Genomic DNA, 13,872 nt, shown 5'->3' with positions numbered 1-13,872 from the left:
CTATAGACGACCTATAGACTTATGGCCATCGACTTCCTGTAGATTACTGTCTATAGACAGTCTACAGACAAAAGTCTACTGGTCCAGTAGACATATGTCTATAGACTGTCTATAGACATTCCATAGGTGTGTGGCCAGGCAGTGCTATAGACATTTGTCTATAGACAGTCTATAGACCTCTGTCTACTAAACTATTAGTAGATCATTATCTATAGACTGCCTATAGACTGTCCACAATCATTGAAAAAGGTCACCAGACAGAGTTCACACATGAAACAATCAATATACTTACAAATTTAGTTTATTTCCAAGCTATCCAGGCTGGGAATATGCAATACATGCACCATAAGAATGCACCACAGTAACATAAAAGTTGAAAGTAACAGTCCGGCTAGTTTCCTCAGAAGCATTCTTGTGGCCTGTTGTCTGCAGTAAATCATCCGGACATGTTCACCTGTACAGCACGAAGGAAAAAAAAATAATATAAGAGGAACTGAAAAAAAAATTCCCATTCCATCTCTACACATGTGCTTTACAATGCAAGGCATATCCTGGCTATGCCATTCTAGATAGGCAATCTTGATCTTTTGGTGTGGTTTTATGGGGTTCAAAGACCCAAGGCGACACACGCTACGAGACGCTAAAGTGAAAGGCTGGGGAATAATTTCGGTCACCTGTGCAGAGTACACAGGCCTTTAGCATTTTGCCTCTATTAAAATGCGACCGCCTAGGCCGGAATCGAACCTGCATCTTTCAGGTCGCCATACGAACATGATAGCCACTGAGCTATCATGCCGGCTCAATCATTTCAGTAAATACACTACAGATTATAAGTGTCGTCATAAAACATTGTAACAAAGACCCCTAATCCCTGGAGCGCTCTACTCCGAATCCAGTACTAATATTGATTTCTGTATGGCAATACTGTTACAGCCAATACTGATCTCTTTATGGCAATCCTTTTACACTATTTGTAACAGAAGACTTCGAACCATTGTGCCACATATCTGCATTGACTCGCAAGCAGCTGTTAAGAATGCCACCTCCATAAAATACAGATTCAGTGCACCTTATAGAGGGATGCAAAAAGGAGAATATTGCAGCATTTATTCTTATAACCGCTATAGAAGAAGCGCTTCAGAATACCTTGCGTGAATTAAGCCTGGTACACTCGGCCAACTTTTTAACTGGCTCGGGTGTTGCATCGCTAAATGCACCTTGTAAAAAAGGTGCCTTTCGGCTACACTGCTGGCATATTCATGCTGTAATTTAACGAGTGAAATGTCATTTCGTGGTTCCTTTTTGTTCATATAATGTTTGAGTGCAGTACTTGCGTATTTAGATCAACGTTATCAGAAACATTCGTCTGCCACTACGAACAGCTGAAACAAGCGGCATACGCAGCAATGGATCTTGTCCATATGGCCTCATCCTCTGGGTAAAGTACCACTCCTTTCATGGCGGACAAGTCGTTTACCCAGATTAGTGCAAATACGCCACCATAACCATTGCTGCGTATTCCGCTTGTTTCGGCTCATCGTAGCGGCAGACGATGAATATTTCTGATAACTTTGATCTAAACATGCAAGTACTCCACTCAAACATTATATTAACAAAAAGAAACTATGAAATGCCATCTCACGCATCAAATTACAACATGAATATGCCAGCAGTGTAGCCAAAAGGCACCTTTTTACAGGTGCATTTAGCGATGCAACACCTAAGCCAGTTCAAGATTTGGCCGAGTGTACGTAAGCCGATACTCAAACGGGCACAAGCTATACAAAACCAGTAGGTAGAAGCAACCAGTTCTCCACAGATTTGCGCCTATAACTTGAAGCACAAAGACGGAACAGCATACTCGTACATCTGCGCGCGCTCTTAGAAACAAGCGGGTTGCAGCGCTTCCATGCCGCGCTCATTATTCAGAAAACTAATACAGTACACAGAGGCTGCAGCTGCGCCGTTTCAAAAGCAGTCGCGAGGTTGAAACAGCAAATTACTGACTGTCACGATAAAATACCGCCTGAAATTCACTTAGTTTTTCCTTCAAGTGCAGCTCCAACAGCGCAGTAAAGAGGTGTGTTTCTTGCATGGAGGCAGCTAACCCAACGCTGCTAGAAAAATCAGCGAAAGCATTGAACGTGCTCAAAGTAGGAAGTACTTCAATGAAACAATTAACGCCTTCAACAGGCGCAGCTATAATAACACGAGAGCTTAATTTAATTTTAGGCGCAAATAAGCGGGGAGTCACATCGGCGCTTTCGTAACGTAGCAGTCTGAAATCAGAAACACATACTTTGCCTCTCGCGCAAATGGTATTCTAGAAATCTGTGCACGCCTGAGCGGGATTCATGAACGAACCACTCGGAACGAAATGTAAGCCACCTCTTGTCGAGCCGACCTTTACCCAGCTTTCAAAATCAAGTGCCCGCAAGCCAGCGGCGGCGGCCAACGGCTCCGATGACAGACACGGACGAATCCATACGTGTGCAACGAAGGGGAGATGGGATGAAGCTCGTGGGTTCTTCGCGGTGTTTGAGCAGGACGGCCATTCGCGCCGGCAACGAATTTTATTCACCCATCACACTATAAGCATTCCTCCAGCGCCGCTTGAATACAACTTTGACAAACGTCTCGCGCTCCAGTCTATAGCGTTACAAGACACCTTTGCTGAAACGTCGGCGTCCACGACGCGCACCGAGCGAGCGTCCATACGTAGCAAGCAATGCACACCTCAAAAAGAACAGCACTCCATGGTCCAGAGAGGCGATAACACAAAGATAAGAAAACAAATGTAATCCACCACTGAGCGAGACTGTATGTAAGTACGTTTTCGGAGGTGCAAAGTAAATTGAGCTCACACGGCGCTAACTAACACAAAGTTCCATTTCGGCCGTCATTCACAGGCTAAACGACATTTCTGGCCGCGCATCTACCTTGAAACACGAAAAATCTAGTAGACAGCTCGCGAGGAGCGGCTTATCATCAAGGGCATCGCACAGACTGCCTTTCCGCGCGTTAGTAAAGACAGCGGGACAGAGATAAGCGGCATTAGTCGAGAACCCGATGGCTTCCGCCTTAGAAACGAAGATAGGACAAGATAGGACGTTTGTAACTGCGCACATAATCTGTTCTGCACACACAGCTCTGCTTAGAGTGGTTTAGGAGACCAAATGAATACAATATAGACGTGTAGACTTACCGTAAGCGGACGATGAAGCTGGATTTTGAAGAAAACGTAATCCGCAAAAAACACTCCAACGCCATTGATGCAGCCACGCACAGGGTTGTTAGCAGCCCGAATGATTTTCCGCCGTCTAGCGGTAAAATGGGTAAAACGTGAAACAGAAACCCATTTCACGGTCGTATCTTTATCGCTCGCACTCTTGCCGTGTGCAGCTTGATCTGATATCCAAGACCACAGAAGGCAATTGGTTTACAAGCTTAAATTCTTCGCTTACCCTCTAAAAATCTTATTGTTTTCGTGAAAACAGAACCGAAATCTAACTTCTTGTCGGTATACGCACCGCATCTCTCACCGAATAGTATGCTGTACAATTCTCAAATAATAATTATAAGGTTGCATAGCACAACGTCTTTTTTGCATGTGTTCGTGTTTAGAAAACTGATATGCGCCACATCAGCGTGTCATCGGCTCCGAAGCAACAGGTGCAAGGGTAGGAACGAAAAAATACTGGCTTTGTGACTGTTGCGTCGCAGCACTTATTCACGTGAATAAAAACTGCAAAGGTAGAAATGGCAGATGTTAATCGCACAGAGGACCAGGCTCTTTGAGATTAATCTAAAGTGTTTCTAAGGCATGGGCGCTTCCTTGAATTCTCACACCCGTATTTCCCCCTTTATCTTCAGGACGTTTTAAACAGAAATGTAGAACCTTTGATGAAATGTTTCTAATTTCAGCGCGTTGGACAGTAACGATCGAAAGATGGAATGGAATTGTGTAGAGCGATTCCTTTAAGGGACAGCGTATTCGTTCGATGTAGTACGGTTTGCGGGCGCCCTTAGTTTAAGAACGGCTGCCTTTCCTCGGCTTACTTGTTAGCATTAATATGTAATTGTATTGACAATATACGTCACGGTATAACGAAAAGGAGCTTTTCAATGCTCCTGAAAACAATATACAGGAGGGTGTTGTAATGGCCTTACGCAATACTTTTTAATTTCCGTAATAGCGAAGGAGGTGGGGGACTCCCGACATAGTTGCGGTCACTAGATGCAGGTCCCCTCAACATGCAGTGCAAAAATGAATTCACATATTTCTGCACTTAGTCGAAAGTCATTGTATCGAATATTGTTGGATAAAATTACGATTGTTATAGACTGGTCTATAGGCAGTAGACTATCTATAGTGTACAGTCTATAGACGAAAGAAAATTGAGGTAGTTGTAGACTGTAGTCTATAGAGAGTCTATAGACCGTCTATAGACAAAAGTAAATCGAAGCAGCTATAGACCTTGGTCTACAGAGAGTCTATAGACCGTCTATAGGCGAAAGGATATTGTGGCAGCTATAGACCTTAGTCTATAGACCGTCTATAGACGAAAGAAAATTGAAGTAGTTATAGACTTTAGTCTATAGAGAGTCTATAGACAAAAGAAAATTGAGGCAGCTATAGACCTTAGTCTATAGCGAGTCTATAGACCGCCTATAGACGAAAGTAAACTGAAGCAGTTATAGACTTTAGTCTATAGACAGTCTATAGACAAAAGGAAATTGAGGCAGCTATAGACCTTAGTCTATAGCGAGTCTATAGACCGTCTATAGACGAAAGGAAATTGAAGCAATTATAGACTTTAGTCTATAGACAGTCTATAGACAAAAGGAAATTGAGGCGGCTATAGACCTTAGTCTATAGCGAGTCTATAGACCGTCTATAGACGAAAGGAAATGGAGGTAGTTATAGACTTCAGTCTATAGCGAGTCTATAGACCGTCTATAGACTAAAGGAAATTGAGCCATCTATAGACTTTAGTCGATAAAGTGTCTATAGACAGTCTATAGACAAAAGGAAATTTGAGCCAGCTATAGACTTTAGTCTATAAAGTGTCTATAGACAGTCTATAGACAAAAGGAAATTGAGGCAGCTATAGACCTTAGTCTATAGAGAGTCTATAGACAGTCTATAGACAAAAGGAAAATAAGGCAGCTATAGACCTTAGTCTATAGAGGGTCTATAGACAGTCTATAGACGAAAGGAAATTGAGGCGGCTATAGACCTTTGTCTATAGAGAGTCTATAGACCGTCTATAGACAAAAGGAAATTGAAGCAGCTATAGACTTTAGTCCATAGATTTTCTATAGACTGTCTATAGACAAAAGGAAAGTCTATAGGATGGCTATAGAGTCTATAAAAAGTCTATAGAAAGTCTATAGACCATTTTTATAAGGGTAGCGTCCTCTCACGAACACAAAATAAACAACACAATTGAGAGTGCCCTCTCGGGAACACAAAAGAAAACAAACCAATCAAAAAGTATTGAAACCTTCTCAAAATAAATTCTATGTTTATTTTATAGGCTCTGAGTAATAAATTCGCAGCATTGTAGCCAAACGCATTCATTTAGAGGTTAGAAACGCACTGAAGTTAGCATATGGCCCCTTAAAAATGCAAGCAACCGCGATGGGACCGCCCAACAAAGCCTTGTTGGCTGTTGCCTGCCCCCTTGTCCTCCCACAGTGTTTCTCCCACCCTTCTCCCGCCAATGTCTACGTCAAACTGACGTCACAGCAAAGCAAAGGCGTTCCAAAGTGAACTCTTGTGGATTCGGCCCCAGATTCCATTGCAGTGGATTTCTCCCGAGCTGTCGCAAACGTAAGCTCCAGCTCCGCCAGCAACCGACGCTGAAGAGTCTCGCTTTGTACCCCGCACACCAGCCAGTCGTGCAACATGTCGTCGAGCAACGCACCGAAATCCCAATGTTCCGAGAGACATCGCAGTTCTACGGTGCAGTCGGCAATTGACTCACCTCACCAGGCTGCTCCTGACGTGTGCCAAACTTAAAACACTGTACTGTCACCGACGGTCGCGGCGAGAAGTGGTTTGAGAGACGCCTGACGATCTCATCGTAGGCCACCGCCAACAGTGCATCTGGAGAACAAAGGGAGCGAACGATGGCATACGTTGCTGGGCCACAAACGCTGCAGAGCGTTGCTCGCTTCTTCTTGTTACCGTCGATGTTGTTTGCTTGAAAGAAAAATTTGAGGCATTCCAAATACAATGGCCAAGACGTCGCCTCCGTCGGAACGAATTCCCCAATCGTGCCCAGTGCAGCTGCCATTTTCTCTACCGCTAATCGCTTCGGCTAGCCGTACACCTAATCAGGTCTAAACTTCGACCCTTCTTCGCCAGTTATGTTACATCCTTTATTGACGGAGGCAGGGACCTCCTCTATAAACTTCCGACCTGCCCACTGATGCTGTAGCGCCCGGCGACGCTATAAAGCGCCGGCGCTGAGATCGGCGTTACAGCGCGCGCTAGAGGAAAATAAAGACGGACAGCGCGTGCTCGTGGCGCACGCCCGGCACGGGCAGTTCGGAACTAGAAGCCTGCCACGCTGGTCGTCTCTCTCTGGTGCTCCGCTGCGACCCCGCAAATCCTCAACAGTGGTGACCTGGCGAACCGTGCCTTCTATCTCAGCGGCGTTCCAGCATGGCGTACTGGCAGCACCCAAGTTTCGACCCGCCGCTCCCGGCGTTCCGGCCTGCAGGCGTCGGCGGGTGGTTCGCTCAACTGGAGGCTGCGATGTACCTGAACGGCATCACCATCCAGCCGTTCAAACACGAAGTCCTTTGCTACATCCTCCCGCCCGACCTCCTGCGTCGGCTCACCTACTCTGCCTTCGGCGGCCGGCCATACGATGCGCTGCGTGCCCCTACGGTGGCATGCGGACCTAAAAACTGTTGTGTAGAGAAGAAGGTACCGCAAGGTGCCTCCTGGACTAACCCCCATAGCAGACGATGCAGTGTCGTGCGCGACGGTCCTGACTGGTCCTGGCACACCGCTGTGAGCGTTCTTCTGTATGTTCTTCGTGTTCCTAGTGCGTAGATTGACTGAGTTTTGGGGTTTAACATCTCAAAGCAGCACTCTGGCCATGAGAAGCCCTGTAGTGGAGGGCTCCGAAATACTATAACTACCTGATCCAATGCACAAGCGATTTTGCCATGACACCACATAGCTATCAAAAACAAACAAGAGTAATTAAACAGCGCATGGCCTGGAAAATGCAAGTCTTATATTCCTTTCCTTGCTTCATTTTGTGCAGCAACGCTTCACTGTCTGCTGCAAAAGTAATTCGTGCATGGGCTAGTTGATACATTGATCTTGAAAACCAAGTTCCTGTGGCGCGAAAGAAATACAATTAGCACGCACTGTCACCCGTGTAAGTCGGTTGCCTTTACGATCTGCTCATTCCAGCTGCCGAAACTTTACCTTTATTACGCTGTCCACAAGGGAAGATAAGAGAGAACGGAAGGGGCGGCCGTGTTTTACGCGTTGGGGTCTAGTAATAGCGACCTTCTGAGGAAGAAAGCAACACAAGTCGGCATACCGCTACGTGCTACAGCGACTGTTCGCGCCTGCAATACCTTCAAAATGATCTCCAACACCGTTAATTCTCGTGGTTATGGCCACTGTTCGAGCGTCGGTGGAGCTTCGCTGGCATTAACTGCCGTATATCTCGCATCGGAGGTGCCCCGCGCTTTCATTACTGCGGCTACGTCACTTTAAGAATGCTTCAGATAAAAGCGTTAGGAGGCAAACTGGACTTCATCCAGCAACTCTTGTGAGTGCTACTGATACATAGGAATGTTATGCAGAAAGCCAAGCTTTATGTAGTATGACCAATTTTAATACTGTACATATGATAATCTTGTGCTGAAAAACCGTTTATTTCCGTAGGACTTTCATCTTGGAAAAGGACATGTGTTCTGGTTGGACACTTTTAGACATCCTGTTGTTTGCAGTACTAGATGAACCTGGATGGCTAATCTTGATCAACACCTATTAACACTAGTTTCTCCTCAAAAGCCTCTGTAGAATGAAATTCAGGAATGATATTCTGCCGCAGCGAATGCATTCCTTCTCAAAGTGAAATATGTAGCGGTCAAATCTCCTTATGACTGCTACAAATTTTCACGATTTCCATGCTCAGTACTAATGGATGAAAATTTGGAATGCCATGCAAGTTCCATGCTGTAAACCTCTTGCAGGCAGCTGTATATAGCAGTTTTGCACTGCAAGAAACAGAAATAAGAAGTAAGCTAAGTTCAAGCAAAGTTTTATTCCCTGAATATATGGTACATTCCCGCGCCAGTACTTGTAGTGACGATTTCTGTTCACATTTGCGGACTTTGCTTTTGAAGCATCACAAATGCAGGAAAATCAGTAATCTAAAACTAAAATGTTCAGACCAGCAGAACATATGTTATTAATGTGCAACCCACCAACATTAACACTGCGAAGTACAATCAGTATACTACCAGTTAACATTAGCCTGTATGACTAAGGACCTAATCTATTATATCCAAGCTCCACTACCTAGCACCCAGCAATTTACCGACAGCCAACCAACATCACATCTGAAGCAAGTATACAGGCATCAGTTCCCAACTTCCTCTGGCAGAATTAAATCATCCCTGCTCTAGCGGCTACAACATACTGACCTTGGACTTGACAAATTCGCAAATGAGACCACAGAGAATAATAATAGTTCCTTTAATTTTCATCATGACGGAGAGGGAGGCACGGGAAAAAGCTGTGAAGCAGCCTGATAGCTCCAGCCTCCCAGAAATACTTTTGGCGATTGTACAGCATACCAAAGTGCACATAATCAAGATCAAAAGATGGCATGTACAGCAAATTAGACAAATAGCATTATCAACAGCATTAAAGAGATAAAAAAGATACCATTATTAACAGCAATGCAATGCATTTTCATTGGAAAGAAGTATTTAAAAGAACACACTGAAACTTCCATTACAACAAAAAAAATATACACTGATATCTACAGAAAGCAGTTCTTCCTGTTTAAACAGTATGTGTCATATTGATGAAAAACTGAGTAACTGTGCTTAAATTGCGTAATATAATTTTTGGCAGTGGTAAAAAAGCACACAGATTTAAATCTACTTCAATTGTTGTGGCCCTTTCACAAAGAGCAGATCTTGTGGCCCGATGATGCACAAAAAATGATCAAAAATGCCCACATAGTTGTTACGAGTGAAACATACACTCAAACTTTCAGAACTTTCCTTGACAAAGGTTTTTTGTTCAGTAGCTTCCTTTTTGCATGTGCCTCAGTTAAATTATTTGTGAAATTTGCCAAGAAATGCCTCATGAATTTTCTTGGGAGTAAATTCAGGGGAGCCATTTTGTGCGACATACTCTTATTCATGCCGCAGTCAAGGAAAGGATTCCTCATAAGTACAGGGAGCACTGTGCTGGAGAACCGCTTTAATGGTTGCGGCCCTTTCACAAGGACAGCAGCCACTGTAGAGGCCGCAGTTTCAAGTGGGCTGACAAAGCCAAGAAACGCCAAAGTGGGATGAGAAAGCCCTCCCCGATCAACTCCTGCAATCAGAGCAGTTGTGGTTGAGCTCGATTTTGGCGCCTGTGTCTTTGATAAGCAGCCTTCACAGCTCATGTTATCTTGCACAGCTATTACAAGGAACCCAGCAATCAGTGCCAGAGTGCTTGTTTGCTAACTTTGTCAAGGTGGACCTGGGAAAATGAAGAAAGGTTAGAAATTGGCATGAATGATTCAGTAGCAATGTCTAAAATTGTAATACAATACAGTCTGCCTCCACTGCAGCAAATCTAACTGATTTCAGCAGTTTATAAATCTGTCAGAAAGCAGCAGCCACGAAGCAGCTATAACAGAGGACTTACGGCTGCCGCTCAAAATTTCTCGTTTTAATGCAGCTGCATGTCAGCATTCCACACAAGTACTAAAGATTTTTGTTAGCCTTTACCTTCATGACATGAATGTTTTCATAACAGAAACCTGTGTGAGTAATGGACAGTGACAATTAATAAAATGATGCAAACACACTTGGGTAGCGCTCCAGTGCAGGCAGGTGAGGAAGCAGAAGCCTCTCGATGTCTTGCTGGGGTGCTGCCACTGACGCAGGTTGAGGGGAAAGTTTTGCTGCCCCCCCAACGGAGCCACGTTGCCACTTGGGGAAGAATGAATGATGCCTATCACTAAAAACCTTCATAAGTGATGACAGTGCCGCATAGGCATCAGTTTGATCGTTCGATCCATTGAGTGGTCGGATGGCTGAAAACAAGGATTCTACATCGTCGCTGGAGAATTTTCCAGTTGAAACGAAATGGAACCCGAGGCTAAGGAGACGCCTGGTGCAAAGAACAGTTGACATTGTTGTGATTCTCAGTGCTTCATATGTTTTGTCGGACAAGAAGTCGAGCTTGTGTGTAGCATCCTTTCTCCATTTTCCAAAATAGGCAAAGCACCCTTTTTCAAGCCAAGTGAGCCTGCAGGAATAAATTGTGTATAATGTGATAAGTTAGAAAGTTTTGCTTAGCATATATATATAAGTCACAAAAAGATTCAGTTTTATCGGGAAAGAATACCCATGTACTATCAGCAAGAAATGAAACGCGAACAAGGCAACTGAACCACGCACTGGAAAATGCGCAGCTCTTAGTCAGAGGAAACTGAATACTATCGCCTGCTTTTTTAATTTTGAAGGCATGAAGACTTCTTGAGAGGTGTTATTGAACCGTGCTTGTATTTCCAATACAAGAGCTAATACGTTGGTGTTTTTGTGTTGCCACCTCAGTTTTCTTGTTCGCGTTTCATTCGTTGCTGATAGTACAAAGCCATGCATCTAAAGCGAAATGTGACCACTCATAATTTCAATAAATGGCAATCACAAGCAGGTTATCACCTGGCATAATTTTTGTCATCTGGACCATAAAAAAGCATCCTCAAGGGGTCCTTGCTCAACCAGAAGAATGTTGCGCTTTTAACGTTATGGACAGTGAACCACTTATACACAAGCTTCATAAATTCAGTGGTTGGAAGAGACCCGTCGAATCCATGAGCACCATGCTGGCATCCATGTTTTTCTAGAAACCTGAAGACTGATGTTACCTGGAATGAAATTACATTCCAGTTGATTATGACCAGGCTGACCACTGTCAAACTGTAGGGTTGAGAAATGTGTATTATTGCTATAAATAACCGAATCTATGTTCTTGACCTGAGGAGAAAAGATGGCAACCGCCCTGGCAACAGACATCTTCTGAAAATTACTCGGCCAAAGGTGCTTTTTCGTCAAGCACCTGACGAGCTTGAAAGCATCTTGCTTTTCCTGTATGTCATGTAGGTTCCTATGACAAAATTGAACGCTACACTATGCTTTTCTAAAGGCAAGAAAAGCTGCAATTTTGCCTCAGGTAGTCTGGAACGATCAGCACTCCATTATTCCTGAAAATTCTTCTTGTGTCCAGGAACTGATTCCTTATGTTCTTCATTACATGGCAATAATCAAATGATAGGAAGAGGGGCCGATCTGGATCAAATCTGGATCAAGAGGGTGGTTGGAAGGAATCAGTCACTACTGTTAGCAAGTCAGTGAAACTGTTAACCGTACATATTCGCTTTCAGCATATTTTGCAGTTATGAGAGGAGATCTATCCATAATAAAAGGCTTTGCAACCTATGCCGAAAGTCTGGCTTAACAACTACACACGTGGTGTGACAGGGAGTATGTGGCTGCCTGACAAGCTGGCAAAAAGTTGCAGTTAGTGCTGTGGTTATCAGCGACTAACCTCACCACCTCAAAGCCAGCTTCTTCAATTGATCTCATCACTTGCAGTGCAAGGAGCTCAAGCTGCTCTACTGTCAGACCCTTAGTAAAGTAATGCCCTACAGGGAGCTTGAAGTTTTTGTAAAAAGTACGCAGTGTCAGGTGAATGACAAGATATTCCCTTGAGGGATTAAAAACAATTTGCACGGGTCCACATGACACTCACAGGCACCAGCCAAATATCCTATATACCTGTAGTGGGTAGAAGGTCCTACAAAGACAAAACAGAGCAGATGAGTCGCCAGTTCCTCTTCTAAGCCAAAGTCCACTTCAGCACCTCCAAGGTCCACCAATCCAAGCACAGCATCTGACTGTTTTTGATACACTGCAGCTTGCTTCGGGGACCTCTCATCCATCACTAGGGGCCCACAGCGAGCCTGCAAGAATTACACAAGACCATGGCTCTGATATTTTTAGCTCTAGGAAAAAAATTATTTACCTCCTTGGAGTGCAGTTTCACTTCTGCGTGAAGGTGCTGTTTGATGAGAGAGGACACTACTTCTCCAGTACATGCGCCAATGTATCGCTTGAGAGTAGACCGAATTGGTAGAGACAAGACACCAACCAGTCTCCTGAAGAAGGCGGTACCCAGCCGGTGACTTTGCGTGCCAAAGAACGCATTTGCATATTGTCCCCTGGTAGGAATGGGGAGACCATATGACAGACGGCTCATGACTAGAGCCTGTATCAATCGGATTGTATCCTCCTCTCTCATGCCTTTTCGGTTGCGGGTGATGCGCCGAATCATGCGGGAGATCTGGAGGGCAGTAGTCCGGAGACGCTGTAACGTGTGGGTGGCTTTCCCGTTGTTCTGAAGCCAGAGGCTCAGGATGCAGATGAGAGAGACTTCCTTTATTCTTGCCTTCGAGGTAAACCTAGGTGTCGCCTGGAGATTTGTAGGCATAGTCCTGAATGCGGATAATTTCAGACTTGTCGGGTGCGCAGCGGAGGCCGCAATTTTGCTGCTTGTCTACACACGTGAATGGGTGTTTTCTTTGTCAGCAAGGGAACCCTGGGTGGACCAGATGGTGATATCATTGGTGTAGATAGTATAGCCGATGCCTTCGATAGCCTTGAGTGTTCTTGCCATGCCGATCATGGCTATATTGAAGAGGAAAGGAGAGATGATAGAGCCTTGGGGAATGCCTTTGTTGGGTGTCTGCTCTGTGTCAGAGCGACATCTCCCATGCCAATCGTGGCCGTGCGGCTGCTGAGAAAGTTTTTCATGTAGTTGAAGGTCTTGGGTCCGCAGTCGAGGGCGTTGCGCTCTTTCAAGATGGCGTCGTGAGAAACTTTGTCAAAAGTGCCTTTCAGATCAAGTGCCATAATGAGGTGCTCGCCGCCTCTCGGTATGTTACTGAGCACTTCTTCTTTGAGAAGGAGGAAAGCGTCTTGTGTAAAGAGACCTTTCCTGAAGCCGATCGTAGTGGTTGGAAGGAGGTTGTTGTCCTCTGTGTAATTTTGGAGGCGGGTCTGGATAACGCGCTCATATAGTTTGCCCAGGCATGAGGTGAGGGAGATGGGTAGTGAGGCTTCCAGGCTTGGTGGTTTGCCTGGTTTTGGGATTTTGGGTTTGGGTTTTGGGAGTAATTATTTCGGAGTGTTTTCACTCTGCAGGGAGCTCTTCTGCCTCCCGCAGGGTGTCATTTATGTTGGTTGGTAGTGGAGGACCTCGATCTGCGACTTGCTCAGGTTTCGTATCATCCTGTTGGTGATCTTGTCCGCACCAGCTGCCGTGTTGCGTTTGGCAGATCAAGCCGCGGCGTAAACCTGGGCAGCGATGATGGGGGCATCCAGCCTCTCATAAGGGGCTCCCGTATAGATGGGCGATCTTCTTGAGTGTACCGTTAGTGACAGACCACGATGTTTGTGGATCGACGATGCTGTGGAGTATCGCCCAGGTGCGGGAGGTCCCCAGCGTGCCGCGTAGTGACTCACAAAATTCTTGCCAATTCTGTTGAGAGAGGTGTTGTGCATAGTCTTGTGCTTCTGCCGTGATCTGTGCTATCCGTTGTC

At 45.0% G+C, this 13,872-nt stretch overlaps 1 long non-coding RNA gene and 1 pseudogene across 1 annotated transcript; both read right to left on the bottom strand.

Annotated features, from left to right (window-relative positions):
• Positions 1-283: 283 nt before the first annotated feature.
• On the bottom strand, positions 284-3,279 carry LOC149367880 (uncharacterized). Its single transcript, XR_016288178.1, has 2 exons — positions 3,206-3,279; positions 284-454 (listed from the first exon to the last, which is right to left on the bottom strand). It is a non-coding gene; the product is annotated as an uncharacterized LOC149367880 (long non-coding RNA).
• A 5,975-nt stretch (positions 3,280-9,254) lies between these two features.
• On the bottom strand, positions 9,255-12,212 carry LOC149367879 (uncharacterized; annotated as a pseudogene).
• Between the last annotated feature and the right edge of the window lie 1,660 nt (positions 12,213-13,872).

The sequence above is a fragment of the Amblyomma mixtum genome, chromosome 1 (assembly GCF_055824585.1).
Source record: "Amblyomma mixtum isolate Tamu chromosome 1, ASM5582458v1, whole genome shotgun sequence".
NCBI classification, from domain to species: Eukaryota; Metazoa; Arthropoda; class Arachnida; order Ixodida; family Ixodidae; genus Amblyomma; species Amblyomma mixtum.
This window is presented reverse-complemented; position numbering and strand designations above follow the sequence as displayed.